This window comes from Callithrix jacchus, chromosome 1 (genome assembly GCF_049354715.1).
Source record: "Callithrix jacchus isolate 240 chromosome 1, calJac240_pri, whole genome shotgun sequence".
Classification (NCBI taxonomy): domain Eukaryota; kingdom Metazoa; phylum Chordata; class Mammalia; order Primates; family Cebidae; genus Callithrix; species Callithrix jacchus.
In genome coordinates, this window is record NC_133502.1 from 196,905,912 (window position 1) to 196,918,441 (window position 12,530).

The following is a 12,530-nucleotide window of genomic DNA, read 5'->3' on the forward strand; positions in this document are numbered from 1 at the left end:
AAGACCTCAGAATTTAAGGTCCAAGGCCTGAGTCTGCATCCCAGCTTTATCATCTCCTGGTGGCATAACGTTGGGCAAGATATTTGTGCTTAATGGAAATAACATGTGCAAGGAAAATAACTGTACCTTTTTCATTGAGTTGATGTGAGACAGAAATAAGGAATTTTTGATGAAGAGCTTAGCACAGTGCCTAATTTGACACACAAATTAGGTACTCAATATAGATACTACTGCGAATAAATGAATGCAGGACCCTTCCCAAGTGTCTTGATACAGGAAAGTGGCCTTGTTCTGTGTCTAATAACCAGCTAGAACAGAATTCACAATTTTATGATCCCCACAGAGAAAACATTCCATGAGAATTCAAAGAGGAGCATTGACTTTACGACAACCTCATCTATGCACTCCTTCCCAATTTCAGGGATGTTATTATCTCATTTAATATAATGGAGGTTTCCAGCAGAAGGCAGGGGGCCAAGTGAGTAAATCCATCATTCTCTGGCTGCTATTTATAATCAAGGTTTATCTCAGATCAGCCGCAGAACCCTGGATGAGGTATTACATGGGTGTGTCCCATCTAACATGAGCCTTTCCGCCTGTGAATGAATGACATCAGGAGCAACTTCTTAGCAAGGGACTTCCAGAGAGCAGCCCTTGTGTCTCTACCAGATTCCTTCCCTGTTTCTAAAGAAAGCAGACCCCTGGGAAGGCTGAGAGGGAAACAAACTCCTATAATGCACTAGAATCCCTTTTAATGGCTTCATTTACAGAATGTTGCTTAATTATTACCAGAACCTTCAAAGGTGCCTGACAACCATTTGATTATACATAAGGAAGCTGAGGTCAGGTGGCTAAATAGTGCTGGAGTCGTGATTCATTCATTCTTTCATCCAAGACCTACTTTCTCTTTATTTTAGACATTCTACTCTGTACCAAGCACTTGATAGGTACCAGGGATACAGAGAGAAACAAAACATAACCTTGCCCTCAAGAACTTATCTAACCATTCTTCAAACTCAGGTATGACTCCCAGGTGCAAGTTCTTATCTTCTATTCTCTCCTCACTTCTACATTGCCCTGATGACTTCCAGGCAGGAGGCAACTTTCTCCAAGAGACCAGGGTTAGGAGCCAGGAATTCCTGGGACCGCTGCCTATATCTCTAGTTGCTATCTAAACAAAGGAAGCTTGTTTGGTCTTCCCCAACTTCAACAAGAAAAAAAAATCTAGCTGGATGTTCCTTTAATGGGTGAAATAAATGTGTCACTTTAAGAGAACCTCCAGTAAGCATCCCAGACTTTACAGAGGCAGAAGAGAACTCCAACAGGGCCTGCTGAGAGCGACGTTACTGACTTCAATTATCGCAACAATATGTTAGCAGTTACTTCTTTTGTGAATGTGGGAAAATATATCCTGAGCAGAACTGCAGAGCATTATATAGATGCAGCTGAGCGTGTGTATAGATATAAATAATATGCACGCTATTTCCATGTAGCATAAACTTGGACAATCAGTTAATGAGGTTTGGCCAAAACCAAATTAATTCCTCTGGGTCCTGGGGTAGTTTTATTCTAAGTAATAATAAAAATAAATAGTCATTTCTTATGCTTGGCACGTGGCAGAGGATACTCATTATTGCATTTGACTGTCAAAAACAACTCTGAGGACCTAGTACTATGGAAAATTAGTTCTGTCTTTCAGCAAACTGAGGGTCAGAGAGACTGCACTACCCAACCGGACCTCGGTTTTTATTTATCCTCACACTGATGTTTTTGAAGAGCACAGACCCGTTATTTTATAGGAAGATCCTCAATGAAAGCATATAGACTTTTGGTTCTTACAGAATGTCAACATGCAGTCCATATTGGACTGTAACTTGTATTTCTCCTTCTTGGGCCTCTTTGCCAAGAATGAAACAAGGCTTAGAATTTCCCCAAGTCAGGCTGTCTTCACTAGTTCCCTCTATCCCAGTGTCTAGTACCAAGTGTGGGTGCCCCTGTGATCCCTAACTGGGATCCCTCACTAGAGGCCTGCCTCCCTCCCCGCCCCACTTCTCCTGCCACGTTACTTCCACAGCACCCGGCTGGCACTCTTTCTATAGTAACAAGCCTGCTCTATTCTTACTATTTGTTTATGTATCTCTCTTTCCCACTTGGCCATGGGAAATTCAGAATCTGATTCACTGATTCAACCCCAAGAAGCAAATATTTAATGAATGTCTACTTTGTAGGCTCTGCTGTAGGTCCTGGAACAGAACCTGATAGTACCAGCCCTCAAGAAATGTATGTTCCCTGTGATCTTTCATTCATTCACTGGCCCAAAACATTCATTCATTTATTCAGTAAATATCCATTAATATTCTGTGTGCTGGGCTGCATACCCCAAAGCATGCAGATTGTTCAATATTTGCATAATAGGGTAGAAACGATGGCTTACCCTTGCAATAAGAGGGAAAAAAGGCTAGGCTTATTAATCTCTGATAGAGGCCAGGCACCATGGCTCATGCCTGTAATCCCAGCACTTTGGGAGGCCAAGGCAAGTGGATCACCTGAGATCAGGAGTTTGAGACCAGCCTGGACAACTTGGTGAAACTTCATCTCTACTAAAAACACAAAAATTAGCCGGTTGTGGAGACACACACCTGTAGTCCCAGCTACTCGGGAGGCTGAGGCAGGAGAATTGCTTGAGCCTGGGAAATAGAAGCTGCAGTGAGCTGAGATCACACCACTATACTCCAGCCTGGGCAACAGAGCAAGATTCCATCTCCAAAAAAAAAAAAAAAAAAGAAAAGAAAAGAAAGGAAAGAAACTCTGTGATAGTAAACAATACTAAGTGCTTCCAATGAACTTCAGACATTCTAATGGACACTATGTATGCAAAGGGATTAAAGAGAGCTGGGGGACTCTGAGTGCATCTAGAACCTCAAAGAGAACGGGAATCCCTCTGTCACACTGCCCTTGGGGGCACTAGACACAGCCAGACATCTTGATCTGACATACAATTTCTTGACATAAATTAGCAGAAAGACCACATAATAAGAGTCAGAGACTGAGTTCTGGAGATGACATGGTTGCCAAAAATGTGCTGTGTGACCTTGGGCTCATTTCTCTCCCTCTCTGGTCTTTAGTTTCTCCATCTCTAAATTTAGCGGCCTGGGCTGAATCATAGTTTCCAAAATGGATTGTGAGTTAAAATCACATGAAGAGCATTTAAAGACCCAGAAACCCAGCTACACACCTGCCTACTGAGTCGGGGCCATGCTTGAGCTGCACATGCTGCCTCCTAGATTTTTCTGAGGCCATCAGTAAACTTCATCTGGATGATTTGACCCCCAAGCCATGACCTTTTATGATTCCTCTGTTCATGACAATTATGCCCACCGTTTACATGCCAGGCATACGCTAAACCCTTTACTCACACGATCTCATTTAAACCACGAGACCAGTGGGGTGGGGCCTGATATTTCCATTTTACAGCAGGAGCCACCGAGGCTTGGAGAGATGAGGCAGTTCTCTCAAGGTCACACAGCATGTAAGACCCTGAATGCATATCCATGTCTATGTGACTTAAAAGAATTTGCAACCTCTCTGTGGTATGAATAGGGGTGAGAATCTACTCTTAGCCCACCATATTCCCTCCCCAGAGGTAGCCCTGTTCTCCTGGCTCCTCTCTTCCCTGAAAATCTAGTTAACTCTTTTAATGAGCCATAAATGTGCCCTGTGAAGTGTGTGATCGATCACACCCCGGCTGCCCATGAACCAAGCACCGGTTTGCCACGCACCAGGGACAGCCTCCCTGACATGAATTATTGCTATCATCAGACCTCTTTTCTGCTCCTGCACTTGCAGGGGAGCAGCTGAGGCAGTGACCTGTGGGCACTCAGGACCCAACTTTGGGTTTGGCCAGAGATAAGTCCCTAGAGTTTGGGGCATTTGAAGAACTGACAAGAAGCCAGTGTGGCCAGAATACCCTGATCAGAGAAGGAAGTAGGCAAAATGAAGTTAAGAGAAGGTGTTAAAGAAAAACAATTATTCAGTGGTTATCCTTGTTAAAGCATAATAAGGCAAATTTTATTCAGGACCTCCACACTGATGGGGACCACTGCAATGGGATTTTGCAGTGAGGGAGATTGCGCTAACTCCAAATACGAATGGGGAAGTTGGAATTGATAGCCCAGGTGCAGAGTAGGGGCGGGGAGACTAATGGATGGAAAACTACTGAAAGGAAACATCAGGGGTAAGGGATATTCTCCTAAATCCACCCAACAGGATTCTTGCTGAAGGCATGCCAGCATGATCGGGCATCACCTGGAGATGGTGGAGGATAAGGAAACTGATGAGATATGGAAGGTGATCAGATATCCAGAGTGTGAGGTTCTTGCTAAAGTGACTTAGCAGGGTTTTTTGCTAAAATTGGGTTTCACAAGGAAGTGTACAAATGGGCCTAGAAGAAGGTCCAGGACCCTGATTAAAGTTTGGTCAAGCAGAGAATCATTGTCAGCGGCCAGGCGGAGATCCTACAGGGCAGTTAGGACTTGCTGGGAAGTGTTGGGAGTTTACTCTCAGCTGTGCTTAGGAGCAGGGGAGGGGATGTTTGGGTTTGATAACGTGGTTGTCTATGAAGTGAAAATGAGAACATTATAGACAAAAGAAGAATCATTTAGGAGGTCCTGCAGATAGGAAGGAGTTTATTCTACCCCACACCTCCCAGCTTAAGATACAGTCACCTCTTCCAGCCTCCCTGCCAAAGTCAGGGACAATTTGTGTATTAGTTAATTTCCACGCTGCTGTGTAGAACGGCCCCTGACTGGTTAAATTATAAAGGAAAGAGGTTTAATTGACTCACAGTTCCGCGTGGCTGGGGAGGCCTCAGAAAACCTACAATCATGGCAAAAGGGGAAGCAAACACGTCCTTCACATGGTGGCAGGAGAGAAGGGGTGCCAAGTGAAGGGGGAAAAGCCCCTTCTCAAATCTTGTGAGCACTCACTTGCCATCATGAGAACAGCATAGGGGAACCGCCCTGTGATCTCATCACCTCCCAAGAGATGCGTCTCCCAACATGTGAGGATTGTAATTCAGCTTACAATTCAAAACGAGATTTGGGCAGGGACACAGAGCTAGACCGTCTCGATTTGAATTCCATGCCACCAAGCCCACCGCCCCTACTGCAGTTTCTCTTCAATTGTAATGGAAGAGAGGCTAATGCTCTGCACTTGCTAAAATGTCCACAGGATTCCCAGCCTTTGACCCTTTGGCTGTGTCTAAAACCTCCAACTCATCTGTAGGCCTGCCCTCTTAAACCTGGCTGGGTGCTTTGAAAGGCTGCCCCATAGTGTCTAGAATACAGAAAAAGCAACCGAGAGGAGAGGAAAAGAATATAAATTTGGGCAAATGATGATTAAATCCATCCCTCCCCACCTCCCAAACCCTGATCAGACTGTACAAAAAGAATCTTATATGTATTATCACCGGCTCTGGGTTTAATGTAGGTCCAACATTGCTGGGTAAATTAAACGACATTTATAATATAGCTGAACTATAAAAATGTGCTTGGGGCAGAAATTAGACATATCAAGCCGTTTCCAGCAAAAGACATTTTTACAAATGCATGAGAACCTGAACCAATTTGGAAGCCCTGTCATTTTGATTTAAAGCAGGGGAAGTGGGGCTGATCCCTAAAGAGGAGAAACAATTATCCAGGTGAGAGGAGATTTTAAAATTCTGGTCCTCATCACTGACCTGCCTTGGACTCAAAACACATCATATAGAGAAGAGGACTGACCCATAACTGAGAACTGGGACCCTTCTTCACCTTCATAACCAACAAATCTCATATGATTTCTACATGACCCTCTTCCAGGGAGCCTTCCCTGCCTGTCTAAGCTGAGCTAGGGGCATCACATTGGAGAACTCATATCCACTTTGTTTTAGTTAACTATTGCTGTATAACAAACCATCCCTGAAATTCCGTGGCTTAAAACAACAAATATGCATTTACTATCCCACATGGTTCTGTGGTTTGACTGAGTTCAGCTTGGAGATTCTTCGGCTTGGCATGGTATTGAACAGAGCCAAATCATCTGTGAGCCTCCAAGGGGCTCACCCACATGTATGGTAGCTTAAGCTGCTTGTCATCTAAGCATCTAAATTTTCCCTCATGTGACCTGGGCTTCTCCCAGCACAGAAGCTGGATTCCAAGAGGGAGTGTCCTAAGAGCAAAAGTGAAAGCTGAAGCTTTCTAAACATGACTTGGCAGCCAACTTTAACCTACCCCTCTGTTGAACTAAGTCATGATGTAGCAACCCATGTGCTGAGTGAGTGCTATGCTAGGCATTCACCACTCTGTACTCCATGGTTGGCTATGTCTGCATCTCCTTGCACAAATGAACCCTTGTCTGATTCATTTCCACAATAAAGGAGGTGCAGTTAGTTCAGGTTCAACAGAAAAGTCATGGCTCTAAGTGTTCACGCCCAGCATGGTCACACTTAAGCCAGGAGATTATTGTGAGAGAATGCAGGAATCTAAGGACCAATATCAGTATTCTTCGGTAGTACCAGCAGTAAAAATAATAGCAGTAATCATAACGATGATTAATAGTAGTAGGAAGTATTAACAACAGTATAATTTCTACTGCTCTAGCACTAATAAATGTGATTCTGCCTTACACTTAGGAGGCATTTGACCACTTATAAAATACCTTTATTTCCATTACCTTACTTTGCTTTGTGAAATGGCTCAGGAGGATTTTTGTTATAAATCATAGTTTATAAATGAGGAAACTGAATCCAAGAAGGGATCAAACTTGTCAATGTCAATTAAAATGGAGATGATTTGTCAAGGACCTACTATCTGCACTTGACACCAATGACTCAATTTCCTTCTTGCTGCACTGCTGTGACGTAGATACCATTATTGCCACCATTTCACAGATGAGGAAGGTGAAGTCCTTGACACCTTGCCTTCTACAGGAAAAAGCATGGAAAGTGTGCAGAAAAAAGATCCTGGGGTATGGCAAGACAGAGGCCTGTCAGTTTGTCAGTGAGTTGTCCTCAGTGTAAAACATTATCCTATAAATATGTAGGATGTTTGAGCAATAGGTCCATGCCAGGTCTCTCTAAGAGGCAAACATATAAGCAACAACCTCTTGTTTAATGAAAATAAAGAAAATCCAGCAATCCCATTACTGGGTATATATCCAAATGAATATAAATAGTCCTATTATAAATATACATACATGTGTATGTTCAATGCAGCACTATTCACAATAGCAAAGACATGGAATCAACCCAAATGTTCATCAGTGATAGACTGGACAAAGAAAATGTGGTACATTTACATCATGGAATACTATGCAGCCATAAAAAGGAATGCAGTCATGTCCTTTTCCGGGACATGGATGGAGCTGGAAGGCATTATCCTCAGCAAACGAATACAGGAACAGAAAACCAAATACTGCATGTTCTCACTTATAAGTGCGAGTTGAATTACGAGAACACATGGACACATGGTGGGGAACAACACACACTGGGGCCTGTTGGAGGGTTGGGGGTGGGAGGAGGGAAAGCACCAGGAAGAACAGCTAATAAATGCTGGGCTTTATATCTGGGTGACAGGATGATATGTACAGCAAACTACCATGACACACATTTACCTATGTAACAAACCTGCACATCTTGCACATGTATCCCTGAACTTAAAATTAAAGTTGGAAATTAAAAAAATGTCTGCCATCAACTAAGTCCTTTCCCTTCTGTGAGCCTCAGTTTCTTAATCTGCAAAATGAGCAAGTTGTATCATATGATCTCACAGGACAGTTCCAGTCCTTGTGTTCAAGCGATTGTGACTAAATTTAAATGTATTTAATGACAGCTTGAAAGTCAGAAGTCAGGGCACATCCACTAACTCACTGAGTGATCCTGAGCAAGTCACTTCATCCATCCATCCATCCATCCATCCATCCATCCATCCATCCACCCACCATCCATTCATCTGTCCATATCCCTTGTCCATCCATTCATCAATGCATCCAGTTATCTGTCCATCAATCTACCCACCTCTTCATCCATCTGTACATACACCTGTCTGTTCATCCAATCGCCTTTCCACTCATACTGCTATTAATGAATCTATCCATCCATCCATCCATCCATCCATTCATTCATCTGTTCATCACATCCTGTCCATTCATTCATCAATGCATCCTTTTATCTGTCCATCCATCCACCCACATGTTCATCCATCCTTATATACATCTGTCCACCCATCCATCCTTCCATCTCTCCATCGACCTGTCCATTCATCAACCCATCCTATGCAAAGCCATTTTAAGACCTTCTTGGATCTAAGCAGTGTTAGTTTGGAGTCCCACACTCACATCATAGCATATACATTTAACGCATTCTTATTGTAACACTTAAAAAGAAGTATTAAAGTTATATTTTTGAAATTATATTGTTAACAATCACTCTCTCAATTTACATATATGTATGTATATCTGTATATCTGTAATTTCTTGAAAATCATCAAGCATACTCAGGAATTCTTGTGAAATGAGACCCTAACTCATCAACTCTTTTTAAATATAATGAAACTTTTATGAACACTAAATTTGAAAAACACTGAGGTTGATGTAACAGTATGTTGTGGAGGCATTTAATTTAAACCTTTATTAATGTTGCTCTTGCAGTTTTCCTTTACTATTTTGGAGCCAATATATTGTTTTCAGTTCTCAGGCATTTTCCTGGGCTCTTAAAAAGCTTATGGGCCTCAGAGCCTAATGGGTAAAATAGGCCCATGTCCAAAGTCTTTTAACCTCCTTCCTGCATCTTCCAGATCCTAATTGGATGAAGAGAGAGAGATTATGCAAAAGAGCTATCTGGTCAACCCAAGATAATAAAATAGACATGTAAAGGAAACATACATGAAGCATAAACATCGCACTAAGGAGACCATTTCACATTTGCCCTCCACCCCTTCTGGCATTCCTGTCTTAAACAGAAACAATAATTCTGGACAGTTGAGGGGAGACGATAAAGATTATTTCAAGGGCTCACCATAAATCGTAATGAGTACCTACTCTAGCAGGGAGTATTTTGATTACTTTTTGAAATGTGAAATCGCAGACTTATCTCCTGTGATCACGTTGGGAACATTTTTTTTCCTATATAAAAAGAGGTTTCAAGAAGTGCTGAAAGGTTTAGGATAATGAAGGCAAATTGCTCTTACAACAGCAGGGAATTGTGAGGAGTTTGTGTGTCTTTGAACATGGGAAAAATAAGAGAATTCCCTAGGGAGAAAAACTCCCAGTTTGTCACTGGAAAAAAATTCACGTGAGACAAATATGGCTTAATGTCTGAAGCATGTATATGAATTGGAGCCGTTGGTGAATATCCTAGTCTGTCTTCCTTATTTAATGATGAAGCTTGTTCAAGACAGGGAGGGGAGGTAACACCCAAGATCACAGAGCAAGTTTGTGCCTAGACCAATGGCTGACCCTGGCCTGACGGGGTTCTGTGATCACATGGTGTACCTCGCCCTGACATAGTGGAAAATGCATGAATGAGAAGGGTATTCTTTTACAGTTTGATTTTTTTTCTTTCTTAGAGGTTTTTGAACATTTGGGAGACGAGAAAGGTAATTATCCCATCCTCATCCCACTGCACCAAGGAATCCTCTGTTAACCGCCTGTGCAAATCTTTTCTTTCTTTTGTTACAATTTTGAAAAGCAATTTTCTCTTTATGTTTCTGTATGCTTCTTGAGCCTCCATGATATTCAGACTTTCCATGGCATTCAGTACTGTTCAATTGTCTGTTGCTATTTGGGCCAAATTCTTCCAGGAATAATTACCATACTGGAGTTCATGGTGACATGTATGCAGTACACTCATGTTGGGTATTTTCTGGATGTCAGGAACTGTGCTAGTTAATGAGGGAAAGAAGCTAACGATGGAATCACTGCCTACAAGAGACTCAGAGGCTGCTGGGAGGTTTGGTGTATAAACAATTTTGACAAAGAGCAATGTGTCCTGTGATAGGGATAAGCCACAGAAGTCCAGGGATGCACCTGACCCAGAGTTGGAGTCAAGGGAGGCTTCCTGGAGGAGATGATTCCTCCTGGATCCCAAAGGGTAAGTAAAACTTAGCAATGTAAAGATGGGAGAGAGAAAGGGACTGCAAGCTCAGGGAAGAGCAAGCTCAAAGTTTGTAGGCAAGAACTTTGCGGCCAAAAGCAACCTTACATGCCACCATACTCCCATAATTCCTATGTCACAGATGGGAAAACCAAGGTCTTTTTGAGGTCCTTGGTGCTATTACACAAGATAGCTCATTCTGTTGTTCTTTTTGGCCTTTACAAAAGCAAATGGTATTTGCAATGGGTTGCAAATGGAAGACGATGATATCATCTAGCATGATTATCCTGCAGATCTTTGTTATAATTAGGGCATCCTGAAGTTAAGGAGATGTAGATTAAATGTGGGCATGGAGTTCTAGCCTTACCCCTGAGTTCAGAAAGCCTGGAGCTATAGTCACTGGTTGGCAAGATGGATGACTGCATGTCAACGATTTGTGATTCACAGTAGCTTTAATCCTGACTGAGCTGATGACGTTTTGGAATCAGCAACGGATAAACCATTGGACATTATATGCCCTAGGATCTTAGAAAAGAGTCGAAAGATCATGGGGAGGAGGTGTTCCTGGTAGTGCAGGAAGCAGAACTTGATTGTCAAGAGCTTGCACTCTGGGCTTCTACTGACCTTGATTTGGATCCCACCTCCTTCACTTCCAAGCTGTGCTGTCTCCTCAACTGTCAAACAGCAGCAGGAGTAGCTCCCACCAGAGGGACTTTGTGTAGATACAACTGCATGTAAAGATCTGACTTCAGTGTTCAGTCAAAGTGCCGTCCTAAGTGCCCGGCAAATGGTGCAGTTGGAATTATCTTATTCTAATCCAAACCAAGTTTCCTCAGCCTCCAGAACTGACTGGGGTCAGCTACATCCACTGACATATTCCTTTTAATAACAGTTTGTGCTGGACAGGACATAAAGAAATAGAAAGATGTTCTGTGCTACAAAGCCTCCCAGGCACAATTGGGAATGACTCAGTGTGGGGAGTTATTTTGGTTCACTCTTTGTCTGTTCTGCTCTGGTCATTCAGATAACTGGACTTTGCCTGACTTTGCAAGACCAGGCAGACCAAGCTTACCTGAAGTGCCACCTCAAACTCCCAAGCTATCTTTGAAACACTGCCGGTGAGGGGGCGTATCACACGATAAAATAAAGAGGGGGTGATAAAAGTGTTGTAAAATTCTTCAGAATATTAGGAATTACATAGTGACTTAAAAGCCCAGCTTGGAAAGCTGGCGGAAGCTTAGTTCTAATTTCAGCCTCGCCACTGCCTAGCTATGTGACCTGGGTCTTATTCAGTGCCTCTCTCTTAATCTCGGTATAGTCATTTCTAAAGTGGGGCTACGCGTGCCTACCTCATTGGGTTACCGTGAAGATTAGATGAGGCCGTCATATGTAACGTGTTTGGGGCTGTGTTTGGAAGGTAGTACACACTCAATATATTCCTGCTATTTATTACGTCATATTTATTTACTTATTTAGCAAAAAGAAATATGTAAAAATTATCACTATATGCCAAGCCCTGGTGTGGAAGCCGATGATACGGTGACAAAATAGACACGGTCTCCATGCTCAATCTATGAGAGAAGAAAGACAATAAGCAAGTTAAAACACTCACCGTGATCAGAGTTATTTATTTTCTTTTCTTGTTATTTATTTCTTTTCATATATATATAAATACATATATATACACACACATAGATATATATTGTGTGGTGTGTGTGTGGTGTGTGTGTGTGTGTGTGTGTGTAATTACGAATAGGAATAAATGCTGTGAAAGCATCAGTAAGGGTGCTGAGGTCAGGTGGTCACGGAAGGCTTCCATGAGGCATTGACCTTTAAATTAAGATCTGAATAGGAGGTTATCAGGCCAAAAACAAATGAAACACAGCATGTGCAAAGGGACGGAGGAAGGAATGAGTGATATGGTTTTGATCTGTGTCACTGCCCAAATCTCATGTCAAATCGTAATCCCCAATGCTGGAGACTGAGTTGGTGGGAGGAGATTTGATCATGGGGGTGGTCCTTCACGAATAGTTTAGCACTGTCTTCTTTGTGCTGTTCTCATGAGAGTGAGTGAGTTCTCATCAGATCTGGCCGTTTAAAAGTGTGTGGCACCTCCCCTTCCTCTTCTTGCTCCTGCTCTGGCCATGTAAGATGTGCCTGCTTCCCCTTCACCTTCCGCCAGGATTGTAAGTTTCCTGAGGCCTCCCCAGAAGCAAAAGGTGATATGCTTCCTATACAGCCTGCAGAACCATGAGCCAATTAAGCCTCTTTTCTTTATAAATTACCGTTACAATGATCTCACTCTGTCTGAGTGAGAACTAAGGTCAGTGTGGCTGGAGCATGGAAAATGAGGGCAAGCCTGGTCAGAAATAGGAGACAAAGTCTGTCTCCAGAACATGCA

The 12,530-nt window shown here is 42.6% G+C and overlaps 1 protein-coding gene across 16 annotated transcripts in view; it reads left to right on the top strand.

Moving 5' to 3' along the window:
• The window catches only part of SEZ6L (seizure related 6 homolog like), a 224,320-nt gene that overhangs the window by 13,146 nt on the left and 198,644 nt on the right, over nucleotides 1–12,530 (top strand). The gene's annotated exons all lie outside the window — the stretch shown is intronic.